At 50.4% G+C, this 20584-nt stretch overlaps 1 protein-coding gene, 2 non-coding genes and 1 pseudogene across 3 annotated transcripts in view; 1 reads left to right on the plus strand and 3 right to left on the minus strand.

Annotated features, from left to right (window-relative positions):
* The window catches only part of AKAP6 (A-kinase anchoring protein 6), a 552477-nt gene extending 545529 nt beyond the window's left edge, over nucleotides 1-6948 (minus strand). The window contains exon 1 of the mRNA XM_044232056.1: nucleotides 6920-6948. The gene's annotated coding sequence lies outside the window, so the exon portion shown is untranslated. The remainder of the gene's footprint in view (nucleotides 1-6919) is intronic.
* Nucleotides 6949-7435: 487 nt separating this feature from the next.
* On the plus strand, nucleotides 7436-7542 carry LOC122894861. Its single transcript, XR_006381867.1, has one exon. It is a non-coding gene; the product is annotated as a U6 spliceosomal RNA (small nuclear RNA).
* A 1069-nt stretch (nucleotides 7543-8611) lies between these two features.
* LOC122894862 lies at nucleotides 8612-8718 on the minus strand. The gene has a single exon (XR_006381868.1). It is a non-coding gene; the product is annotated as a U6 spliceosomal RNA (small nuclear RNA).
* Nucleotides 8719-13683: 4965 nt separating this feature from the next.
* On the minus strand, nucleotides 13684-13802 carry LOC122895059 (annotated as a pseudogene).
* Between the last annotated feature and the right edge of the window lie 6782 nt (nucleotides 13803-20584).

Below are 20584 nucleotides of genomic sequence, written 5' to 3' on the forward strand. Positions count from 1 at the left end.
TCATTACAGAGACCAGAGAGATTAAAAGAAAAATAAGGTAATAATATAAGCACTTTATATAGCTCCTTTAGGACAAAACTAGTATTTTTCTTGGAAAAATACAAGCACATACACAGTTACATTTCTCTGAAACAGTTCCTTCTCAGTGTAGTCTCCACCATTTGTAATAATTTTAACTTTCAACCAAAGTAGTTCCTTTTTGCAGAGAAAACTGAGAGTGTGGTAAATAATGTGAATTGTCACACCCCAGTATTTTATCAGACTACCAGAGTTCATGAATTCCTGTAATACTACTTTCTACAATTGCTAATATCCCCTACACAACTTCTCAATGTGGCAAAAATAAACATGTTCATGAATATGACCCAAAGACATCATCTTTCTATAGTATATAGAAATAAGAAGCAAAGGTATATAAAACTTTTTAAAAGATTGTATTATTTATTTGAGAGAAAAAGGAGAGAAAGCATGAGAGTGGGGAGGGTCAGAGGGAGTAACAGCTCCCCACTGAGGAAGGAGCCCATATGGGCCTTGATTCTGGGATTCTGGGGCTCTGGGATCATGATCCGAGCCAAAGGCAGACACTTAAGCACTGAGCCACTCAGGCACCCCAAAGATAAATAAATTTAAAATTATGCTTAATAATTAATACCTTAGTATTAAGTCTTATTTAGAAATGATATAGGTATTCAGTGATTTTTCCATTAACCAATTTCGTAGTAATCCAAGATTTTAAGTTACTTAGATCATAGAAATCTATCTTCAGGTTGACACACTACAAAACATTAAAACTAATGAAATAAAGTTCATGAGAATAAGGATCAATTTGGTCAAACAGAAATGTACATTTTTCATAAGCAAGCATTAGGTAAAAGTAATGCTATCTTATTTGATCAGTAAACCTGTATATGTTTAGAAAAACATACTCAAGTATAATAGAAATGTATACTTGTATTACATATAATACTGATAATTCACCAAAAAACATAGTTTTTATTAAATCAAATTATTAAACTAGTTTGCCAAAGGTTTACCTAAATTATGCAAACAAATTGTTTTAAAGTGTTGTTTTTTTTTTAAGATTTTATTTATTTATTTGACAGAGAGAGATCACAAGTAGACGGAGAGGCAGGCAGAGAGAAAGAGAGAGAGGGAAGCAGGCTCTCTGCTCAGCAGGGAGCCCGATGTGGGACTGGATCCCAGGACCCTGAGATCATGACCTGAGCCGAAGGCAGCGGCCCAACCCACTGAGCCACCCAGGCGCCCTCTTAAAGTGTTTCTGAGCTGGTTTCTTTTCAAATAGTTTTTAGATTTAGCACTTTTTAAGTTCCATTTCCTTATTTCCTGAGAATTATAGAAATATAATTACATAAGCACTTATCTGCTAAGCCAATCAGAACAGGGCTCCTTTAATTTAGGAGATTTTATAATCTAATTTATTAATTCCACCTAGATTTAGGAAAACATTACACATCCATACAATCAGGGAAAGACCTTTCTGAATTACAGATATGTCATTCACAAAGAGAGGGTTTACAGCTTTAATTCCAAAATTCCAGTTATCAGTCAAAAGTAAACACAGAATCACAAAAAAAATTTACTTGTTCAGATTATCAGAGAGCTCTTTTTCCTTCCTGGTGGAACACATTCTTAACTGATTTGAGCCCAAAGAGATGAATAGGAAAACAAAACCAGCAAACTAGTTTCTCTGTTGTCTCTCATGAACAGAGACTAGATCTCAACAAATCCTTTATCCACACAGACAGCGCACCAAACAGTCAGACTGTAACACTAAATTCCCAATCACTGCTACCAACAATGGGCCATGACTTACTGCTATAAGCAAAGCAAAGACAAACCCAAATATTAATAGAGAACAATATTAAAATTGGAAAAAAGAGAGACTTGGCAAAGTTCTACTGTCATTTTGAGAGCCTCAAAACAGATGTAGCTCAGTTTTTAAGTAGCCCACAAGCTGTACTTAATGGTGAAAAGTATACCTGGTTTTGTTAGGGGAATGCATTGGGCATCTCAGTAGAAGACATACAAACTATTAAAAGACAATTAAAAAAAAAAAACTATATATATATATATATCTCACATACACTTATTTAAAATACATCAAAATAACAAATAGCAATATCTCACAAGACCGAATTTCACAGCACGATCTACTATAGACATCTTCCCAAACTGCATAATGTGGATGGCAGGTTTTCTAATCCTGCCATTTAAAGGAATGTTCTACATTTGAGTTTTAATGATTTGAAATGTATTACAGCTTATCTTTGTAACTGTGTGTAAGACCGGCCAATTGAACCACTTGGCCTATTCAGACACAAGAATACTGAAAATGACAGAATTCAAAGAGGAACCTAGGAAGCGTGATTAAGATGACACTCCAGACCCCCCTCACCATGGTGTGGTGAAGAGCTTGCCAGAAGCCCCTTTTTCAGTCCTTATGAAGAGTTTAACGTTAAAACAAAGAGAGTGCCCATACTTGGCAAGGTTCTTGCATGCATATGTTACAAGCCTACAGTATTTAGAGGCTGGTTCTCGATGCACAGAATTGCATCCAGAAATTAGAGCAGGGAGGAAAAGACAATATATTTTTTTTCTTTTCAAAGATTTTATTTATTTATTTGACAGAGAGAGATCACAAGTAGGCAGAGATGCAGGCAGAGAGAGAGAGAGAGAGAGAGAGAGGGAAGCAGGCTCCCTGCTGAGCAGAGAGCCCCAAAGCGGGGCTCGATCCGAGGACCCTGAGATCATGACCTGAGCCAAACACAGAGGCTTAACCCACCCATGTGTCCCAACGATATTTTTTAAATGAAGGTAAAAATCATGCCTTTCATACAGATATAAAATGAAGATGGATTAAAGGTTTATTGACTATATTAATCAGTGAAAGTATATGTTGTAAACACCTCCAAGGAGAAAATTAAAAATCACAAATCTATATGAAGTAAAGGAATGTTGAAACGAATGTGTAAATGGTAGCAAAACTAACTTCTTCCATAGTGATAGAAAGAAGGCAACTGAGCTTTACCGATCAGGACAAATTACACATATCTATAAACAAGAATTATTTTGCACTGCCATCAGTTATCTACAATTTACAGAGTTTCCACAAAATTGGAATCAGAAAACCCTGAAGGGTATTCTCTGGAATCTAGACAATGGAGTTGTCCACCTGGGCACAAGTTTTTCCAATACAAAGATACCTCTCCCCTGAAACCAGAAGACAGGAAATAGAAAAGCATGTGTACTTAAGTAAATTTGTAGTAAGCACAAGAAATTAAGGAAACTCATCTCTGGTAGTCTCTTTCGGTCTCCACCCCCCCTCCCTTCAGTGAAAAAGAACATGAGGTTCTCTACTACAAATTAAAGGAACTGGTTGCTGTGAAGTGCATGCATAAAAATATCTCACATTAGCCTTACCACAGTGACTTTCTCATTTCATTTAAAGAAGCATGTAAAACACAGATAAGTCATCTGGGAGATACGATGGATCATCCTTTTAATGCCTGGCACAGGCTGATCCTCTGGACACTGTATGAAGTTAGATCTAGTAATCTATCACTAGGCAAGTTTGGGAAACAGGGCTCTAGTATATTTTACTTTAGGGTTCACTAGCAGACCCCTGAAGAAATAAAACCCAGGACTGGTGAGTTTTGAAAGGTCCTTGGCATTCTTTCTAGGTGAGACATTTAGGAGAAGTACTGAGAAGTACCTGGCACACAATGAGTGCAACATGAGGGAAGGAGGAAGAGCCGTAAAAGGAAAGGAATAGAATATAGTACAGTATATAGTATACAGTATATAGTATATAGTATAATATAACAAGGTATATAGTAAGGAAGGGGCCCAGTGGGGAACTGACACAAGCTTCACCTGGTGTACAGTGTGTCCAGTGGAAAAGAAAGGAGACCAGAGCAAGAAAGAATGGTACTGATGAGCCTCAAGCAGATCTGTGAAAGCCAAGAGCTCCAGTAGAGAAGGACAAGAGCTACAGTAGAGAAGGACAAGAGAAACAGAGGACAATTAAATCAGACCCTTCAGGGGAGGGCTCTGGCCCTGGTATTTAGTAAGTTCTTGTGGTGATTACAACCTGCAGCCTAAGTTGATATCTTCTGTTCCCCAGCTGGAGTTCACCAAATAAAACATGTCATTGATGCCGTGGTTCTCAGTAATTCATCTGTTCCCTACTCAAGAGACTGAAGATTTTGATTGGATTTCTTCTTTTTGATCAGAGCAAAATTCCTGAAGAGAAATTGACTTGTGGTTTTTGCCTGTTTCAATTGTGTCATATCACTGAACGTTCTCTTTCTGTGAAGAAAAAGAACAGGTAGACTTTCCACTTACCAGTGTGTACTACTGTTGCAGTCAAATGAGAATTCAAAAATGTGCTTGTAAAAATAACAGGTTTAAAATCTTTATTCTTTGTAACCTAATACTACTACTACGAGTGATACAGTGGAAAGGGCAATGGGTTTGGCCTCAGAAGTTGACAAAGCCACTGACAGTATTGCCCAGAGAAATCACAACACACTTATCTCAGCCTCAGTTTCCTTCTCTGAAAAATGAGATACTACATCTCTTTGAATCTAAAATGCCATTGATTCTAAGGTAACTATAGTGTTATATACCACTAAAGGATAGATAGTTTTATTCCACTACTAATGTAAATAGTTGGAATTATTATGACAGCATTTTTGGTAATAAAGTCCAAATGTTCCAGAATATAAAAATAAAACTCATTTGTCTTATTAAAAAATTCAATGAGCTGAGAAAAATTTTTCTCAGCAAATAAGTAAATATTTTATTATAGTCTAATGCATCTCTCCAAAAAGGAGACCCTGATTTTTTTTTTTTTTTAAGATTTATTTATTTTAGATAGAGCAAGAGCATGAACAGGAGGGGGACAGGGAGAGGGAGAATCTCAAGCAGACTCTCCACTGAGTACAGAGCCCAACACAGGGCTGACTCTCGGGATCCTGATACCAGGACCTGAGCTAAAACCAAGAGTCGGAGGCTTAACCAACTGTGTCACCCGTGGTGATACTTTAATTAGTTTTCATAAAGTAAAAACTTTTAAATCAATCTCTTCTAAAGTCAACTTGTTAACCATGCCTACTGAGAGTTTTTCTTCTTAAGAGTCAAACCTTAACTCAAGACACAAAAGATTAGCTAAATAAAAGATTATCCAAATAAAAAACCACCTCCCTTTTAATTTTTCTGTAAGAATTCCAAAGATATGATGAAGAACACTGTCCCCCCCCTAAGAAAGGGGTTGGGTATTTACATATGCCTAACCAGTGATAAGAGAAAGAATTGATTCTGTCAAAATTTAAATTCAGGGTTTTTAAGATTTTTTAGCTTAGTAGAAGCCAGTAGTACTGGGGCGCCTGGGTGACTCCTTGGGTTAAAGCCTCTGCCTCAGCTCAGGTCTTAATCCCAGGATTGTAGAATCGAGCCCCACATCAGGCTCTCTGCTCAGCAGGGAGCCTGCTTCCTCCTCTCTCTCTCTCTCTCTGCCTGCCTCTCTGCCTACTTGTGACCTCTGTCTGCCAAATAAATAAATAAAATCTAAAAAAAAAAAAAAAAAACAAAAAAGAAGCAGCCAGTAGTATTAATGTTGTTAATTTGTCCTGTGAAGACATGAGAGTAATTATAAATGCATAGGTGATCTGGATAACTGTGTTCAGTTAGTGAGGTATGCCATGTAGATGGGAGGAGGTACAGGGGAAGAAGAAACAGGAGTAACAAGGCTGTAGGGGAACACAAGAGTTTGGGGGAAAGGACAAGGGTACCAAAAACAAGAACAGAGTAAGTAAATCTAAGACGTTAAATGTGAATGTCTCTAACACAGTGTCCTACTAAATGAGGCTTTCAATAAAAGGAGGGCCTGACAGAAAGCAACATCCAGAAAATATCCAGGAAAAGAAACACACACACACACACACACACATCAGTCTACCTTCAAACAGGGACTAGGCTGGGTGGAGCTATTTTTCTTACACAACTGATTCTACACAAGAATGTGTAGCTGAAGGAGAGCACACTGTGAGGAAGGTGGAACCTAGAGACCCAGCACTCAGGACCCACCACTCAGGACGAGCATTAAATGGCTCTGCAAGAACCTTTCAGCAGTCAGGAAACAAAAACACAACTTCAGTCTGGCCAAAAAGCAATTTGTTAGCGCACTTTAAATTATGCCAAGGCTAGGATGATCCGAAGACTCAAAAACCATCCACCTCTACAGTCATTCCTTTTCCCGGTCTTATTCTCTCAATTTTCTTCCTTGGAAAGAAGGAATACCAGGGAGACCCTGGGACACCGGGGGCCCCGGGTTTAGGTCCTTACAGCCTAGGAGCCAAGGATGAAAAACGCACAAACGAGCCGCCAGACCCTCTGCCTAGACAATGTTCGTCACATCCACTGAAAGATTTCTGGGACGCTGTAATAGAAGGTCGGGCGGATGACCTCCCCTGAACCCACTGGTTCAGCCAGATATGACACGCCTTAAGCCGAGGCAATAGGAAGTTAACACAACCTACCAATAAAGTCCGCATGCCAAAAATATGGAACCCGGATCTAACTAGGCCTTCACAGCTACTTAAATTTTCAAGAAACATGGAGGAAAGAGAGACGAGTTCAACATCATCGTAAGAAATGAGCCAAAGACAAGAACTGTTACGGTCCACGGGGTAAATATCCCGTTCCGCCAATGAGCCCACGGCATGAGGAGAAATGGGAGTTATTAAGAGGATAAGAGCGAGCGAGCGGTAGAGCGCCCAAATACACTGTGGGACGGGGTCTCCTGTGGGTACATATGACAAACCAACAATAAAATGTATCTTCGAAACAATTAGAAATTTGAACGGAAAGTGAGTATTAGGTGATATTAAGGAATTACCTTTTCAAGGTGTGAAAATGGCGGGTAATTACTCCCCCCACCCCCACCTTAAGTACTCCTCGGGATAGTTTAAATGGAAAACGTGCTCTAAAAGCGCGGCACCGCTAGTCTGTGCCCTCTTCGCACCACGGCGCCTCACGACCTCCTCGTCACTCGGTCGTCCGGCCCTCGAGGTGCCCCGAGAATTGACGCTTCCGCCGAGCTCGCAGCTCCTGGCATACTCCACGCTACTGCCACAGGACCCACAGTCCCAGGCCTGGGTCCCGCGAACAGCCTCTTACCCAAGGTGCTCCGGGCGCAGCGCTCATTTGCATGTCCCACCCGGCAGGAAAACGCGGCAGGTCAGTCGTGGCCTAGCCCGCGTGGCATCACGTTCGCGAGCCTCATGAGTAGCACCGTGACACCGCAGTTCCCCAAACATTGCGTGGTTCCCGGAGAGGCCCACACTTTGGTCACCCTAACTGAAAGAGATAAAAACTTTCGAACCTTATATAGGTAGTGGGCGAAAAACGTAGCGTGCTCGCTTCGGCAGCACATATACTAAAATTGGAACGATACAGAGAAGATTAGCATGGCCCCTGCGCAAGGATGACACGCAAATTCGTGAAGCGTTCCATATTTTATGCGGTTTCCCCGTGAACTGCCGCTCTTCGCGGAGTAACTTCGTGGAGGAAACGGTGTCGGTCAAAGTGAAAAAAAATAGTAAAATTGTGTTATCTTAGTAGAAAAATGTTTCCGTGGAGCACAATGTGGCTTGTGAACGAAGTTGGGTTGCACCTGGAAATTTATGTGTCATTTCTACCTATTTCGGAAATGAGGAAAATGTCAACTTGTGATTCTTTAGAGTTTAATAATTCTGAAACCGACGCAATTTTTGTTCTTCTCTCCCTCAACACCACAACTCTAGAGGCGCCAAGAATATTGCCTCTGTTGGGTAGTAGAACGCTAGCACAGGAAATGGTCCATGAATCTTTTAAAAAAGAAAATCACTTCTAAATTATTAAATTGCTAAATTAATGAATCCTTACTAAAGGAAGTTAGCAACATCAGTGCACATTTCTTGCGCCTACCATGTGACAATCCTCGGTCGTTTTGGACCTGAGTGTAAACGCTCTGTGTCACTGCGAACTGCGTTAAAGCAGGGACTTTTACCAGGGAGTAGCGGTTATACCGGCTGAAATCAGTGTCGGCGGCGGCCTGTAGCTCCTAGAGCTCCAGCGCTCAGTCCACTGGATACACGTGGCAAGCCCACCTGCTTTCACGAGTCTTGCCGAGAACACTTTTGTATGCCTGTTTTCACCTGGCATCTAAGGAGCACTCGGAAATGCTGGTTTGCCTAAATCAGAAGGATTCTGTGACGGAAAATTTGACTAAAGAAAGTTAATTGCCCAATCCCAAAACAGATTTCAACCAATGAGAACAAGCGTCCGGATTCAGATACCAGGATTGCCTAGGTAACTTAATAATAGTAACCTGCCGGGAGGCCACGAAGATGCCAGGGGCCAGTCAAGATCAAGTCTCATCTCCAACTACAGAGGATATCTTGGAAGCCCAGGAGAACCTCGCAGGTCTGCGGTCCTAGTGGCTACTATCGTGAATAGCTTAATTGAAGTCATAACAGCCCTCCAGAACCCTCCCAAAACCAATTTTTAATGCTTAAAGCGCAGAGCGGCAGTTCACGGGGAAACCGCATAAAATATGGAACGCTTCACGAATTTGCGTGTCATCCTTGCGCAGGGGCCATGCTAATCTTCTCTGTATCGTTCCAATTTTAGTATATGTGCTGCCGAAGCGAGCACGCTACGTTTTTCGCCCACTACCTATATAAGGTTCGAAAGTTTTTATCTCTTTCAGTTAGGGTGACCAAAGTGTGGGCCTCTCCGGGAACCACGCAATGTTTGGGGAACTGCGGTGTCACGGTGCTACTCATGAGGCTCGCGAACGTGATGCCACGCGGGCTAGGCCACGACTGACCTGCCGCGTTTTCCTGCCGGGTGGGACATGCAAATGAGAGCCGCGCCCGGAGCACCTTGGGTAAGAGGCTGTTCGCGGGACCTAGGCCTGGGACTGTGGGTCCTGTGGCCGTCGCGCGAGGCCCGCGGAGCATGCCGGGAGTGGGTAGCACCGGGAGCACCTCGAGGGCCGGGCGAGTGAGGGACAAGGGGGCCGTGAGGCCGCCGTGGTGCGAAGAGGGCACGGACTGGCGCGACTGAGGTTTCTCCGAGGGCTTGTTAATCGGCTGACTTACTGAGCCACCTGGGCGCGAGGTCGAACACGGATCTTCCCAGCAAAGTATGTAGGTAACGTCACCGATATTTCACCCGTGACAGAGTGGCCTTATGCCAGTCCCAGAAGACTTTGTTGAAATAAGCTCAGCCCTCCGGGAGATGCCTGCCAACAATCTGACCACTCCCTTCGGAACACCGAACACCACACTTCAGGCTCCCCGGGCTCAGGGAGCACCTGCACGTGTCTCCGGCCAGAGTCCATTCTGCGCAGGCGCCACAGGGAACAGGGAAAGGCGTGCAGAGGAGCCCGGATGCGTGGCCACGCCCTTCACAGGTGTTTTCCTTTAAGTCATCTTGGAACAGGCCTCCAACCCACTGCAACACTGAAGAACGCGGTTAAGCACTCCTGTTTGACCTGAAAGGTAGATTCGAGGAATTACACTACGAGAGTTGAATCAGAGAATCATTCTTGTACTTCGTTTTACTTTCCCGCACCCTAACCCCTGTTAGGGTCCGTGATCAAAGGAACGAGACTGATACAAAGCGAAAGTCAAGCAAAACTTTATTTCGCGCCAAGCATCAGGAATCAAACTACCGGTCAGAGCTACCTCTTACGAAAAGGCGGTGACGATGAACCCAACAAGGTCACTTCCAAGAAGGCCACTCTGGACGAGGCTGCTCTAGATGACGTTGCTGCTCCACAGATGAGGCCGCTCCATGATTGGAGCCGTTCCCAAGAAGAGGCCACTCCCAAGACAAGGCCACTGCTCAATGAAGTTTCTCCCCGGACAAGGCCGCTCCCAAGAAGAGGCTGTTCTGGACAAGACCATTTCCTGGATGAGGCCACTCCCAATGACGAAGAAGCAACAATGACAAGGAGGACAACCCAGATGACACAGACTCTGCTCCCCACGATGCTACTCTGACCAGGCTTCCACCCGGAGGAAGCCACCACTGCGGACAAGGCCACTTGTGGTTCGGGGGTGGCGAGGCATTTTGCAGGGAGGCTGCTGGTGTCTAGGGGCCGTTGGCATCTCAGGGCTGCTTATGCCTCCAGACTGCTGGCATCTAGGGGCTGCAGGTGTCAGGACCAACTGCTGGCCTCTAGGGTCTGTAGGCATCAGGACCGCAGGCGTCGAGGGACCGCTGACAACTGGACCGCAGATGTCTCAGGACCGCAGGCGTCGAGGGAACGCTGACAACTGGACCGCAGATGTCTCAGGACCGCAGGCGTTGAGGGACCGCTGGCAACTGGACCGCAGATGTCTCAGGACCGCAGGCGTCGAGGGACCGCTGACAACTGGACCGCAGATGTCTCAGGACCGCAGGCGTCGAGGGACCGCTGGCAACTGGACCGCAGACGACGGGACTGCTGGGCCGCCGGAGGCTGGAGGCTGCAGGCGGCGGCGCTCGGGGCCGCCGCCGGAGGCTGCAGGCGGCGGCGCTCGGGGCCGGCGCCGGAGGCTGCAGGCGGCGGCGCTCGGGGCCGCCGCCGGAGGCTGCAGGCGATGGCTCGGGGCTGGAGGCTGGAAGCTGCAGGCGGCGGTGCTCGCCGCCGGAGGCTGGAAGCTGCAGGCGGCGGCGCTCGGGGCCGCCGCCAGAGGCTGCAGGCGGCGGCGCTCGGGGCCGCCGCCGGAGGGTGCAGGCGGCGGCGCTCGGGGCCGCCGCCGGAGGGTGCAGGCGGCGGCGCTCGGGGCCGCCGCCGGAGGGTGCAGGCGGCGGCGCTCGGGGCCGCCGCCGGAGGGTGCAGGCGGCGGCGCTCGGGGCCGCCGCCGGAGGGTGCAGGCGGCGGCGCTCGGGGCCGCCGCCGGAGGGTGCAGGCGGCGGCGCTCGGGGCCGCCGCCGGAGGGTGCAGGCGGCGGCGCTCCGGGCCGCCGCCGGAGGGTGCAGGCGGCGGCGCTCGGGGCCGCCGCCGGAGGGTGCAGGCGATGGCTCGGGGCCGCCGCCGGAGGCTGCAGGCGGCGGCCCTGCAGGCGGCGGCGCTCGGGGCCGCCGCCGGAGGGTGCAGGCGGCGGCGCTCGGGGCCGCCGCCGGAGGGTGCAGGCGATGGCTCGGGGCTGGAGGCTGGAAGCTGCAGGCGGCGGTGCTCGCCGCCGGAGGCTGGAAGCTGCAGGCGGCGGTGCTCGCCGCCGGAGGCTGGAAGCTGCAGGCGGCGGCGCTCGGGGCCGCCGCCAGAGGCTGCAGGCGATGGCTCGGGGCCGCCGCCGGAGGCTGCAGGCGGCGGCCCTGCAGGCGGCGGCGCTCGGGGCCGGCGCCGGAGGGTGCAGGCGGCGGCGCTCGGGGCCGCCGCCGGAGGCTGCAGGCGGCGGCGCTCGGGGCCGGCGCCGGAGGCTGCAGGCGGCGGCGCTCGGGGCCGCCGCCGGAGGCTGCAGGCGATGGCGCTCGGGGCCGCCGCCGGAGGCTGCAGGCGGCGGCGCTCGGGGCCGCCGCCGGAGGCTGCAGGCGGGGGCGCTCGGGGCCGGCGCCGGAGGGTGCAGGCGGCGGCGCTCGGGGCCGCCGCCGGAGGCTGGAAGCTGGACCGCCAAACGCGGTTATAGCTCTTACAAGAGCTGTTACAGCTCTTCTATACACCGTTGACTCCCCTGCTCTTCTGCGACTTCCACCGCTCTCCGCTCCACTTCACCGCTCTCCGCCGACTTCACCGCTCTCCGCTCCACTTCACCGCTCTCCGCCGACTTCACCGCTCTCCGCCGACTTCACCGCTCTCCGCCGACTTCATCCCTCCTGTAGCAGCCGCTGCTCTCCTGCAGCAGCCCCCCGGCCCCCCTGCAGGAGCCCGCGGCTCTCCTGCAGGAGCCCGCGGCTCTCCTGCAGGAGCCCCCCCCCTTGGCAGCCTGGCAGAGCAACCTTTATGGGGGTGGTTGAGCCCCGCCCCTACACAGGTGGCCAATTGAATTTCAACCTTCCCAGTGGATATACATACGGCTTACTGATTGGATGTCTCCACGCAGTCTGCCCCACCCTTACATTCAGGGTCCACAAGCAAGTTCCTCTGGGAGGGGCAGACCCTTACATTCCCCCCTTTTCTTTGGAGATTAGTCAAATCCTTGACTTTTCAGATGGTTCTACCTTATATTGAACATATAAGACTAACATTTTATCGCCCCAATTTTCTTTAGTATAGCAACAATACACTCACAGTTTCTTTAGTCTTAGTCTATGGTCAGCAGGGTCTTTTGGCTGCATTTCCTATTTCTGGAGGTCATCCTTACTCTCAGCTCGTTTGACATGACCCGCATGAACCCAGGCCCTGATGCCTTCCACTTTTACTGCCGTGGGGGTGGTTAGGATAACAGTAAATGGTCCCTTCCAACGAGGCTCCAAATTCCCCACTTGATAGCGACGTATCCAAACCAAGTCCCTGGGTTGGTAAGGATGTGGTTCCACCGTCTCTGTTCCAGTATAGGCAGTTTGGATCCCTTCTTTTTAAGACAGACTGTAATGCCTGCAGTGACTGGGGTATAGACTGATCAGTCATTTCTGCTAGGGCAACCTCCTGTAACCTAGGACAGAGCTCCCAAACATTATTTTAAATGGGGTCACCTTGTTTATTACATCGTGCCCTGAGAGTAAAATGAAGGAGATTTTCTATCCACCGCCAGCCTCCAGAATTAACTTTGTCAAGGTCTTTTCGAGAGTCTGGTTCATTCTCCTTGCTCAGAGCTCTGGGGCCAGTAGGCACACTGTAGTTTCCAGTTAGTGCCTGTGGCCTCGGCCATCTGTAGTGCCTTGGTGAATGCAATCAGCTTTGCTTTTCCACCGAGATCCTATGTGGCAGGGCTGACATCCAGAGTCTCTGCCCAGGAGAAACCATTGCAGCCCCCGCATACCTCTTTTCCACTGACCATGTAACTACTCCCTTCTGTGAACAGAGTCATTTCCGCATCCGGGAGGGGAGTGTCTCTGAGATCCGGCCTTATTCCTGTGACTTGGGTTAAGACCTCCCCACAGTCGTGTGGTCAGCTAGCTCTTCTGGCAGCAGTGTGGCTGGATTTAGCACTGCTGGGGGTCGGAAGGCCACTTTTGGTTCATTGAGGAGAAGGGCCTGATACCCCGTTACCCGGGCGTTCGTCATCCATCGGTCTGGTGGAGTCCGGAGAAGGCCCTTGATAACGTGGGTGGTGGTCAATATGAGATTTTGACCCAGAGTCAATTTGCATGCATCCTTGACTAGGAGGGCCATGGCAGCAATTATGCAGAAGCAAAGGGGGAACCCAGCTGCTACTGGATCTAGTTTCTTGCTAAGATAGACCACTGGCCTTCACCATACCCTAGAGTCTGAGTCAAAACTTCTTTAGTCAGCCCTGCCTTCACATACAAGTGGAAGGGCTTGGTAACATCTGGGATGACCAATGCTGGGGCACACAGTAAGGCTCTTTGTAATTCCCGAAATGCTCCTTCTGCCTCAGCTGTCCACACTCTACCATAGTGAGTCCTCCCTTAGCCAGTTCGTAGAGAGGTTGTGCCATCTCCGTGAAGGTAGCATCCACAGCCTGCAGTAGCCCACCGTCCCAAGAAATTCCCTCTTGGAGAGCAAAGCAAAAGCAACCGGTATTCCCTGGCAGTCTTCCATCCAAGTACTAACCAGGCCCGACCCTTCTTAGCTTCCAAGATCAGACGAGATCGGGCGCGTTCAGGGTGGTATGGCCGTAGACAATCATAAGGTTCTTACCCGATATTCTCAGATGAGTGTACGTGACACCCTATATAACATGGAACCATCCTCCCCTTGCTGGAGGAAGCTGAACTTTCTCATACCCTACTGTTACCTTAATTTGTCCAGGCTTGGTTAGCTACCATATCTCTCTCGTTCATAGTTACATTGGCCCCCGGCCTTCTTGGGCTACTGATGCCTTGTGGTCATACCCATTCTGTACAAAGGAGGAGGTAGTGGAGGGTTTCTAAGTGCTTGGAACAGAATGATGTTTCAGACAGATGGACATGTTGTTCAAAGATGCAGAGGCTGCAGAGAGCCAGCATATTCAGAAACGTGCCAGCAGCTGCATGTGTATCAATCGGGTCAGGTCCCTGGCAGCCTCCGATGGCCAAGATTTGAAGCCTTGACTCCCGAGCTCCTCCCATAGGCCCTTGTGTGACCCATCGAGTCCAGACATCAGAGAAGAGGGACGAGCAGCTCACGGAGCTTCAGAGAGTTTTCTTCCTCTTGGAAGATGGCTTCCTAGACTCAAAGTGGACCCTCAGGCTCTCGTTTTTCTAGGGCTGAGAGCCAACACAGAGGTGCTAAGCAGAGTCCAAATTCATTGCACAGAATTTCCCCTGTTCCATCTCTCAGATTCTGGGTGGAGGAGCCCAGAGAGAACAGCTGTGATCTGCTCTGCCATTAGAGCAGGGCTGTCCCTGTATGCTGTCCTGCTCGTGTCCCTCGTGGGAACTTAGGAGCCTCTTATTTAAGGTCTGTCTGTATAAACCCTGGACTGGGCTACTCCATTGAGTAATGACCGTTATGCCATATGAAGCCCTGCAAGATTTAGGGTGCAGTCCATTCAGACTCCATAGTGGAAGCGGTGGAGCCATAGAGATACATTCACACAGTCAGGCATTTTCCAGATTCAAACAGGTTGGACATCCTCCCCTTTTGGTATCCCTGGCTAATGGGAGGTGATCAGTCTCCCCTTCCATTCTTTTACGAATGGATTTAGCTCTGACAGTGGCCTTAGGGCTGTTTATCTCTCTTTTACATATCTCCTACTTTTTACATACAGAGTTGCTTTTCTCATTTCCATCAGTCTTAATTACACTTAACAGAATTTTGTACTCTTAGAAATACCTTAACCTCTACTTAAGACTAAATATAAACCAATGGTGAGTTGTTACAACAGAATTCTTTAGATGGCAAATTTATCAATCAGTTAAGCACAGAATGTGTTCACCAGCAGATTTCAAAAGTACAAACCCAGTACCAGCAAACAGCGCCCTAGCATTTCATCCCATTTGGTTAGGATCTAGATGTCCAACAAATTTAACTCCATTTGTCATTCAAGCAACCCTTCACAGTTTCAGGTTATCAGAGACTTCGGAAGCCACTTTAACAATTACTCATTAACCCCTTGAAACAGACAGTTAACCATCAGCCCAGCCATCCCTTCGCCAACAGACCTCATGTTCCACCTGGGCCCATTCCACTTCAGATGCCATGCTTTCCGTGCCAGCAAGGGGGAGGGGCCAGGCAGTCCACGTCGGGCCAGAGAAGGCAAGGAATTCCCCGAAACAAAAGAAGTTTCGGCAGCTGCTTGGGAATATTCCTTAAAGTCTCTGTCTCGAGGTTGGTTCATCCCACAGTACCAGTTCTGCTTACCAAAAGTGGCCCACTAGGCACTTATTTTCCATGCCCGGCTCTAATGAGCATCAGCATTGGACACCTTAACCCGGCATTTGACTAACTCTAGGTAGCTCGTTATAGCCCTTAACACACAAAATGAGTGAGGGAGAAGCCCCACATCTATTATGAGGAACAGAGAGATGAAAGCTAGCGTCCCCTTACTCTCTGCTTGCCACATTCCTTCAACCATAACAAAACACAATAGACAACAAAAAGACAAAAACAAACAAATAACCACAACCCCAGTGGCCCTCGTCCAGAGCCTGCTGCTGGAAGGGGGGGGGGACTTCCTTTCCTGAGCTCCATGAGCTTTTTCATATTCCCCTATTATCTTGTTATTTACCTTTCTATTTGTTGTTCCTTTAGAGTTCCTATAACCTTTAAATGGTTTATTGAAATGTATACTTTAAAAGTATGAATTGTGTCCAATCAAGTTCTGGACATTTTCACCATCCTAAATGAAACCCCATTCAAACATTGGTCACTCCCATCTCTTGGCAACCTATCTTAAGTAATTATTAATTTACTTTCTTTTCCTATAGATCTGAGTTTTCTGGACATTTCACATATAAACAGGATCATACATGTAGTCTTTTATCACTGGCTTCTTAAATTTGGCCTAATGTTTTCAAGGGTCATCAATATTATAGCATATATCAGTTGCCTTATAGAGTACAATATAGTTTCTGATCCTTTTAAAATTTTGTATATTGTATGAGGTAGAAGTTTAACTTCATCCTTTAAAACAGGTGCTTACTGCTATAATTTCCCTTTAAGTACTGTTTTAATGGCATTCCATAAGCTTTGGTGTGTTGTTTTTGTTTTTGTATAGCTCAATGGATTTCCTAATCGGATTTTTCTCTTTGTCCTCCTGACCAAATTTATGGAGTGCATTGATTTCTATGCACTTTTAATTTACCCAGAGCTTGCCACTGGTGGGGGCTATCTTTATCCCCAACCGTCTAAGGGGACTTGAACCCCTCAACTGTCAAAGGGAAGGCAGGGGACTCGAACCCCCGACCGCCCAGGGGGACTTGAACCCCCACGACGGCGCAGGGGGACTCGAACCCCCCGACCGCCCAGGGGGACTCGAACCCCCGACCACGCAGGGGGACTCGAACCCCCCGACCGCCCAGGGGGACTAGAACCCCCTGTCGATCTATCAGCAGAGGGATGGGGCGTCCCCGCATCCACTCCAGCCCTGGGGAGCATGGCTGCGTCCAGCTTCTCCCCGGTGGGCTATACCCTGGAGCTCCAACCAGACAGACGGATAGGATCCCAATACCTCGGAACCCAATACTTCGAAACCCAATGCCTCGAAACCCAATACCTCGAAACCCAATACCTCGAAACCCAATACCTCGAAACCCAATACCTCGAAACCCAATACTTCGAAACCCAATACCTCGAAACCCAATACCTCGAAACCCAATACCTCAAAACCCAATACCTCGAAACCCAATACTTCGAAACCCAATACTTCGAAACCCAATACCTCCAGAGGCTTTCCCTAAAAATTCTGATGCTGGCTCAGTTCTCGTCGTTTGATCCCGGACGAGCCCCCAAATGTTAGGGTCCGTGATCAAAGGAACGAGACTGATACAAAGCGAAAGTCAAGCAAAACTTTATTTCGCGCCAAGCATCAGGAATCAAACTACCGGTCAGAGCTACCTCTTACGAAAAGGCGGTGACGATGAACCCAACAAGGTCACTTCCAAGAAGGCCACTCTGGACGAGGCTGCTCTAGATGACGTTGCTGCTCCACAGATGAGGCCGCTCCATGATTGGAGCCGTTCCCAAGAAGAGGCCACTCCCAAGACAAGGCCACTGCTCAATGAAGTTTCTCCCCGGACAAGGCCGCTCCCAAGAAGAGGCTGTTCTGGACAAGACCATTTCCTGGATGAGGCCACTCCCAATGACGAAGAAGCAACAATGACAAGGAGGACAACCCAGATGACACAGACTCTGCTCCCCACGATGCTACTCTGACCAGGCTTCCACCCGGAGGAAGCCACCACTGCGGACAAGGCCACTTGTGGTTCGGGGGTGGCGAGGCATTTTGCAGGGAGGCTGCTGGTGTCTAGGGGCCGTTGGCATCTCAGGGCTGCTTATGCCTCCAGACTGCTGGCATCTAGGGGCTGCAGGTGTCAGGACCAACTGCTGGCCTCTAGGGTCTGTAGGCATCAGGACCGCAGGCGTCGAGGGACCGCTGACAACTGGACCGCAGATGTCTCAGGACCGCAGGCGTCGAGGGAACGCTGACAACTGGACCGCAGATGTCTCAGGACCGCAGGCGTTGAGGGACCGCTGGCAACTGGACCGCAGATGTCTCAGGACCGCAGGCGTCGAGGGACCGCTGACAACTGGACCGCAGATGTCTCAGGACCGCAGGCGTCGAGGGACCGCTGGCAACTGGACCGCAGACGACTGGACTGCTGGGCCGCCGGAGGCTGGAGGCTGCAGGCGGCGGCGCTCGGGGCCGCCGCCGGAGGCTGCAGGCGGCGGCGCTCGGGGCCGGCGCCGGAGGCTGCAGGCGGCGGCGCTCGGGGCCGCCGCCGGAGGCTGCAGGCGATGGCTCGGGGCTGGAGGCTGGAAGCTGCAGGCGGCGGTGCTCGCCGCCGGAGGCTGGAAGCTGCAGGCGGCGGCGCTCGGGGCCGCCGCCAGAGGCTGCAGGCGGCGGCGCTCGGGGCCGCCGCCGGAGGGTGCAGGCGGCGGCGCTCGGGGCCGCCGCCGGAGGGTGCAGGCGGCGGCGCTCGGGGCCGCCGCCGGAGGGTGCAGGCGGCGGCGCTCGGGGCCGCCGCCGGAGGGTGCAGGCGGCGGCGCTCGGGGCCGCCGCCGGAGGGTGCAGGCGGCGGCGCTCGGGGCCGCCGCCGGAGGGTGCAGGCGGCGGCGCTCGGGGCCGCCGCCGGAGGGTGCAGGCGGAGGCGCCCCGGGCCGCCGCCGGAGGGTGCAGGCGGCGGCGCTCGGGGCCGCCGCCGGAGGGTGCAGGCGATGGCTCGGGGCCGCCGCCGGAGGCTGCAGGCGGCGGCCCTGCAGGCGGCGGCGCTCGGGGCCGCCGCCGGAGGGTGCAGGCGGCGGCGCTCGGGGCCGCCGCCGGAGGGTGCAGGCGATGGCTCGGGGCTGGAGGCTGGAAGCTGCAGGCGGCGGTGCTCGCCGCCGGAGGCTGGAAGCTGCAGGCGGCGGTGCTCGCCGCCGGAGGCTGGAAGCTGCAGGCGGCGGCGCTCGGGGCCGCCGCCAGAGGCTGCAGGCGATGGCTCGGGGCCGCCGCCGGAGGCTGCAGGCGGCGGCCCTGCAGGCGGCGGCGCTCGGGGCCGGCGCCGGAGGGTGCAGGCGGCGGCGCTCGGGGCCGCCGCCGGAGGCTGCAGGCGGCGGCGCTCGGGGCCGGCGCCGGAGGCTGCAGGCGGCGGCGCTCGGGGCCGCCGCCGGAGGCTGCAGGCGATGGCGCTCGGGGCCGCCGCCGGAGGCTGCAGGCGGCGGCGCTCGGGGCCGCCGCCGGAGGCTGCAGGCGGCGGCGCTCGGGGCCGGCGCCGGAGGGTGCAGGCGGGGGCGCTCGGGGCCGCCGCCGGAGGCTGGAAGCTGGACCGCCAAACGCGGTTATAGCTCTTACAAGAGCTGTTACAGCTCTTCTATACACCGTTGACTCCCCTGCTCTTCTGCGACTTCCACCGCTCTCCGCTCCACTTCACCGCTCTCCGCCGACTTCACCGCTCTCCGCTCCACTTCACCGCTCTCCGCCGACTTCACCGCTCTCCGCCGACTTCACCGCTCTCCGCCGACTTCATCCCTCCTGTAGCAGCCGCTGCTCTCCTGCAGCAGCCCCCCGGCCCTCCTGCAGGAGCCCGCGGCTCTCCTGCAGGAGCCCGCGGCTCTCCTGCAGGAGCCCCCCCCCTTGGCAGCCTGGCAGAGCAACCTTTATGGGGGTGGTTGAGCCCCGCCCCTACACAGGTGGCCAATTGAATTTCAACCTTCCCAGTGGATATACATACGGCTTACTGATTGGATGTCTCCACGCAGTCTGCCCCACCCTTACATTCAGGGTCCACAAGCAAGTTCCTCTGGGAGGGGCAGACCCTTACACCCCATCTCTGTTAGGACACAAACATTCAGGACAGACCTACTTGCAGGAATGCCAGAATGTTAGTATTAAATATTTTGATTTTAACTACTGCAGAAACCATACTGCTCAAGTCACGGCCTTGTGTATTGTGAAATGACGGCTAAAGGTGAAAGCCTCTGGTACACTGTGGTTACAGTACTCCCTATATTGAAGTAAAACGAAGGGCATAAGTTTGACAGCGTTGTGTTAAAATGGCATCCTTAATAAGGAATATGGCATGTTTATATATAAAAAGTGGAGTTTTGCTTTTTTCTCCTGCCTGTGGTCATCCTACCCTTTTTTCCGAAAATATGATGCAATATTTTGATGTAGAAACCTGATAAAGATCAGTAATATTGAGAAGTTTTTAAATTGGTATCCAATTTTATGTTGTACTAAAAGAAAGTAGTGTGAAACCATATGAACATTTCTGGTACTGCTGAGACAAAAATGGAGAAGAAACAGCCTACAGAGATTATTGGTAAACCTATGTCTCCCTTTGTTTATTATTATAATCCTTTTCTTTCACAGCTCTTGAAAAGTAATAAAAACACTATGTTCTTCTCCCCCTCAAAAAAAATTTTTTTTAGGGAAAAAGGATATGCTGTTGAGTTAAATTACCTTACAAATAAAATATGCCTTTATATATTTCTTCTAATGGCTTGTCTTTCTAATAAGCTAGTTCTGATTTCAAAGCTATTAAAAATAGTAAATTGATGTTCAATTGTATGGTTTTTTTTTATTTTATTTTTTTTAAAGATTTTATTTATTTATTTGACAGAGAGAGATTACAAGTAGGCAGAGAGGCAGGCAGAGAGAAGAGAGGAGGAAGCAGGCTCCCTGCTGAGCAGAGAACCCGATGCGGGACTCGATGCGGGACTCTATCCTAGACCCTGAGATCATGACCTGAGCCGAAGGCAGCGGCTTAACCCACTGAGCCACCCAGGCGCCCTCAATTGTATGATTTGAAGAAATATATCAAAACCCTTTCATGTTCTTGC

This window comes from Neovison vison, chromosome 13 (genome assembly GCF_020171115.1).
Source record: "Neovison vison isolate M4711 chromosome 13, ASM_NN_V1, whole genome shotgun sequence".
Lineage (NCBI taxonomy): Eukaryota > Metazoa > Chordata > Mammalia > Carnivora > Mustelidae > Neogale > Neogale vison.